At 36.8% G+C, this 6,050-nt stretch overlaps 1 non-coding gene across 1 annotated transcript; it reads right to left on the bottom strand.

Moving 5' to 3' along the window:
- Positions 1 to 2,398: 2,398 nt before the first annotated feature.
- On the bottom strand, positions 2,399 to 2,505 carry LOC133038614 (small nucleolar RNA R71). The gene has a single exon (XR_009688113.1). It is a non-coding gene; the product is annotated as a small nucleolar RNA R71 (small nucleolar RNA).
- Between the last annotated feature and the right edge of the window lie 3,545 nt (positions 2,506 to 6,050).

Raw genomic sequence — 6,050 nt, 5'->3', positions numbered from 1 at the left:
ATTTTAGTAAACTAATATAATTACTGAAATGAGATCTCAATCATTTATCTCTATTCAGCCAAGCTCAAAGTAAATCATCGTTTCACTTCTAAATACCTATAAAAGCTATAGATTCCATATCTATGTTTAGCGCTCCCACTAAATTGAACTATCATGTTCCCAAGATGTAAGTATCCACCAGAAGCAAAAGTTATCTTCCACAAACAACTCAAAGAACATAAATAATACAACTAAACTAAACCTAACCATATTAGGATTAAGATCCATAGACCTAAGATCAACCATTGATATTGACTTAGAAAGATATAACAGTAAGTTTATGATATCTTATCTAATATCAATATCGGTCCTTTCCAATGTATACTCCATACATCCGATACTGGTAAACTTTGCCAATGCCCTGGAAAGGACATAACACTTATGCAAGGTGTAAGTATACCTTATCGGTGATTACCATGCCAGTCTAAATCCAGTGAACTGACAAATCATGGGAATTAAACTTTTGAACATATAATTGTTAGGCTAAAATTACTCTAAGTTTCGGGACGTATTTTTGGTTAGTTTTCACTCTTTGTTTCTAGTTTTAGGACTATTTTACGCTTGATTCTTTTTTTTTCAGGTCCTCGGGTGTTTAAAGAAAGTATGTACAAGAATTGAGGACAAGTGGTGAAAGAATCGAGAAGAAAAACCAAAAATTGCGTCGCTGTCTGTTCCAGTTGCGACGGGAACTGGCAGAGAAAATCTCGAAGTTTCAAAGTTTAACCCCGTCGCGACGGGGACCCCAGTGACGGGATTTTTGGGCAGTTTCATAATTTCACGAATTTTAAAGATGAGACTTGGTTTAAATAGAGAGAGCTTGTGAAAATTAGGGATGATTCAGATTTGGAGCCCTACAAACAAAGGAGGAGCATAGAAGAGCGGCATGTGGCGACCCGGATCAATTGCTTCAACTAGTTCTTTCTCTTCTCTTTAATTCTTGTATGCTATTTTCTGTTTCAATGTTAATTATGGATTTGATTATGGATTTTTTTGAACTAAACTCCTATTTAGGGAGGATGATGAATGTTGTTTTAAGTTTTGCCTAGTTAATGATTAATTGCCTTTCCTTCAGTTTTGATTTGTGAAATTATCTATATTTGTGCTTAATTCCATGTGTAAGCTTGATCACCTTCTACATGTTTTATGATCTCAATTTAAAATCTGAAAAGTGAGAATTGAGAATGTTAAAATTGGATAATCTAGGTTTTGATGTGAAACGAAAGTATTTGCATAGCCTATGTGACATTTAGATTATTGCTTAATGTTGATTTCATGTTAGTTTAATTAAGAGATTAATTAAACAACATGTGATTTAGATCCTAAAAGATCTGAAAAGAGTTAGGTTAATTTATAATCTGTCATTCACTTCAAGAAAAGGATAGCAATTAGACATTAACAATTGTGGTAAACTAACAACAGGATTCTCCTCCCTAATCTCTCATCTTGATTAATATTCACTTGTTTCTTTAAGTTTCTTGAATTTCTTTCTTCCTTTTTCAATCATAAATACTTTTGATTTTCCAAATAGAATTATAAGTATAGTTTAGTAGTAATTAATCCAATTCCCTGTGGTTCGACCTCACTTGCGTGAGTATACTACTTGATTGCGTGCACTTGCGTAGTAATTAATAATTTTCGCAACAAGTTTTTGGCGCCGTTTTCAGGGAATTGTATAAAGATTAATATTACACAAAATTATACTAACTTCTACTTTGGTTTATTTCTCTTGCTGAATTTCTAACTTGTTTCTTATAGTACTGCTTTTATCTATTTCAGGTATTTTGAGTGCATGCGTCGTCAAGGGCAAGCAGTTGTATTGCCCGTTGATTTTGAAATCGAGAAGACTTGTAGGAGAAACAGGAGGAACAAAAGGCAAGAGAGAGTTTTAGCACATGCTGAAACACCAGAAATCATGGCTGACAACGCTAATGTTGTGAATAATGGAGGAAACAACGGTAATAACGGAGGTGCCGTTGAAGATCAAGCTAATGGTCGTAGCTTAAGAGATAACATACTCCCAACTCTTACGGGAGTTCAGTCATATATCAGGCCACCGGCAGTGGATGCTAACAACTTCGAAATCAAGCCTGCCATACTACAAATGGTGCAGTCTTCAGTCCAGTTTGGTGGACTCCCTTCTGAAGACCCCAATCTGCATCTATCGAATTTCATGGAGTTATGTCAGACTTTCAAAGTCAATGGGGTTAGTGATGACGCCATCCGATTGAGACTGTTTCCATTCTCACTTAGAGAAAGAGCCAAGAGCTGGTTAATCTCCTTACCACCCAATTCTATTGCTACATGGGATGATTTGGCTACTAAATTTCTGTCTAAGTTCTTTCCCTTAGCAAAATCTGGTAAGCTGCGAGGAGAGATTAATAATTTCTGTCAACAAGAGAATGAGTCTCTCCATGAGTCTTGGGAGAGGTTCAAGGATTTAATCAGAAAGTGTCCTCACCATGGTATTGAGAAGTGGATGCTGGTTCACAATTTTTATAATGGGTTGGTTGGTAACACCAGAACACTCATAGATGCTGCAGCTGATGGAGCATTCATGAGGAAGAGTGAAAATGAGGCTTATGATCTACTGGAGGAGATGGCCCTGAATAATCAGCAGTGGTCAACTGAAAGAAGTCAAACTAAGAAGGTAGCTGGTGTGCTAGAGGTGGATGCCATCACATAACTGACAGCCCAGGTAGAGGCCCTGACAAAACTGATAGTTGTTCAAGTAAAACAAGCTCAAGTGGTCTGTGAGCTATGTGGAGGTCCTCACCCCTATGAGGAATGTCCGGTGGATGTGAACAGTTTACCAATGGATCAAGCAAAAGCCATTGGAAACTATTCCCAAAACAATAATTATGGGCACAACCAACAGGGGTTCTACCAGCAGAGAAACCAGCCCCAACAAAACCAACAACAGCTGCAACAACAAAGTCCTAGTGGAGGCTCCACTATCCAAGCTGATTTGTTGCTCCAATTCATGATGGAAACTAGAGCCTCTATTAAAACTCTAGAAACTCAAATGGAACAATTGGCTACTCAAGTGGCAAAACAAGCTCAAGGAAATTCACCTAGTACTAGTGAGGCAAAAGGAAAAGAGCAATGTAAAGCAATTTCCTTGAGGAGTGGAAAGAATTATGATGGGCTTCATGTGGTACAACCATTGAATGAAGAAGTTAAAGATCAATAAGCACCAACTCCAACATCAACAGAAAAGAAGGCTACTAATAGTCCTGCACCACAACAACAGTCTCCACCAGTCAGTATTGATCATCCTGTGAAGATACCTTATCCTCAAAGACTCCGAAAGACCAATCTAGACAAGCAGTTTTCAAAATTTCTACAGGTGTTTAAAAGATTACACATCAACATTCCTTTTGTTGAAGCCTTGGAGCAAATGCCAACTTACCTGAAGTTCATGAAAGAAATTTTAGCTCAGAAAAGGAAGTTGAAAGAATTTGAGACAATGGCACTCACTGAGGAGTGCAGTGCAATTTCGCAAAAGAAACTACCCCCCAAGCTTAAAGATCCGGGTAGTTTCAATATTCCATGCTCTATAGAGGGTTCGGTGGAAACTAAAGCTCTATGTGATCTGGGAGCAAGCATTAATCTAATGCCATTGTCTGTCTTCAAAAGGCTAGGATTGGGAAAAGCAAAGCCCACAACAGTGACTTTACAACTAGCAGATCGTTCTTTGACTCATCCTCGTGGGATATTTGAAGATGTAGTTGTGAAGGTTGGTAAGTTTATCTTCCCTGCAGATTTCCTAATTCTTGATATGGAAGAAGATTCAACTATTCCCATTATTTTGGAAAGACCATTCTTAGCCACGCGGCGAGATTTAATAGATGTTCAAAAGGGGGAGTTAAAGTTGCGAGTGCAAGATGAAGAGGTCAATTTTCATGTTTTTACCCCAACTGACATTCCTACCCGTTGCAAGATTGAGATGGTGAAGGGTTCTTTTGTTAAAGCTAATAAGAAGAGAGCAAAGCCTAAAGAGAGACTTTGAACGATTCGGCGTCGCTGGAAAAGATTGATGTGTGGTAGTTCTGAAGGTGAACATACTCTTGTGCAAAACTCTAAAATTCGCAACATTTGAGGTCAATTTTCTTCATTTGGTACAAGGACCCTATTGGATGCAAGAGGTGGACTTGATCTAATTTGAAGCAGTATTGAGGCCAAACCCCTTCTGATGGGGGTTCAGGTAAGTCCTTCTCACCTTGAATATTATATCACATTGGGGACAATGTTAATCTTTAGTTTGGAGGGAAGGATTTAAAAAAAAAAATCTTATTTTCTGCACTTTTAATTTTCTGCTTTAATTTTCTGTTTTTAGTTAGGAATTGGCAATAAGCTAAAGGATAATTGTGTGCTGCTGTTTAATGTAATGTGCTCTGAAATTGCAAAATAAATGTGTGCTTAATTTTGTTAACTCTTTGGATTAGTTTGGACGCTTGTATAACATGTGTAAGAACGCAATTTGATGATCTGTGAAATATGTTATAATTGTTTTACTATGGTTTGTGGTAAGATTGACTGGATAGCTTAGAACTTGCATGTCTTATTCTTTTGAGGCGAAATCCTTGACAATATTCAATAGGAATATGATTTAGGCATTTGTTGGATAGTTTGAGCCTTTCAAGCCTACCATGAAATGATTATCCTTAGTTAGCCCTCTTGAGCCTAAACTTATTTTGTTCTTCACCTGTTGAACCGAAATATGTATCCACACTGTTAATTTTGTCCTCACTATTTTATTAATGATATCATAAGTTATACAATTAGTTTGGGGGAGCAAAATACATGGTGTGAGAGAACATAGAAGAAAAAAAGAAAACTTGCCAAATTGAGAAAAAACTTGATATTTGGTAAGATCAATATCACTGAAAAGAAAAAAAAGAAAAATAATAATAAAATAATGAAAAAAAACATGATTCAAGAAAAGAAAAATAATAAAATTCAGTGATGTTGAGAAAAGAAAGAAAATAATTTTTCTCAATCATGGTTAGTTGTGGGAACACTTTGGGAAATTTGAAATTAGAAGAAGCTTGTGGGTTATTTTTGTGCTTATGATGTCTTTAGCCAAAATTGTTTTTCATTTTCCAAATATCTAAGCCATACTTTCTACACCTTAAAAAGCCCTATTGATTCCGAAAGGATGTTGTCAACATTAGTGGAGCGAGGTAAGCATGCAAGCATATGAGTTATCGGGTAGTGGAATGGTTGGAAAGAGTAAAACCATTATAACATTATTTCGATTGTGAAGTCATCTTGTGTTTATGCAGCGTGTGACAAACTGAGCATCTAAATTAATTGTTAGAGTTGGTGGAATTAAAATTCTAGTTTGAGCAGTGGAAGAAAACAGAACATGAGGCAGTAGTATTGTGATTATCTGATAGCGTAGTTAGTGGATTAGTAGTTAGTAGTATTAATCTTACTCAAGGGCAAGTAAGAATATAGTTTGGGGGAATTTGTTAGGCTAAAATTTGTCTAAGTTTCGGGACATATTTTTGGTTAGTCTTCACTCTTTGTTTCTAGTTTTAGGACTATTTTACGCTTGATTCTTTTGTTTCAGGTCATCGGGTGTTTAAAGAAAGTATGTACAAGAATTAAGGATAAGTGGTGAAAGAATCGAGAAGAAAAACCAAAAATTGTGTCGCTGCCTGTTCTAGTCGCGACGGGGAACATGCCAAACGCGACGCAAACTAGCAGAGAAAATCTTGAAGTTTCAAAGTTTAACCCTGTCGCAATGGGGTACATTGCCCATCGCGACGGGGACCCCAGTGACGGGATTTTTGGGCAGTTTCGTAATTTCACGAATTTTAAAGATGAGACTTGGTTTAAATAGAGAGAGCTCGTGAAAATTAGGGATGATTCAGATTTGGAGCCCTAGAAACAAAGGAGGAGGCTAGAAGAGCGGCTTGTGGCGACCTGGATCAATTGCTTCAATTAGTTCTTTCTCTTCTCTTTAATTCTTCTATGCTATTTTGTGTTTCAATGTTAATTATGGA

The sequence above is a fragment of the Cannabis sativa genome, chromosome 5 (genome assembly GCF_029168945.1).
Source record: "Cannabis sativa cultivar Pink pepper isolate KNU-18-1 chromosome 5, ASM2916894v1, whole genome shotgun sequence".
In the NCBI taxonomy this organism is placed as follows: Eukaryota; Viridiplantae; Streptophyta; class Magnoliopsida; order Rosales; family Cannabaceae; genus Cannabis; species Cannabis sativa.
This window is presented reverse-complemented; position numbering and strand designations above follow the sequence as displayed.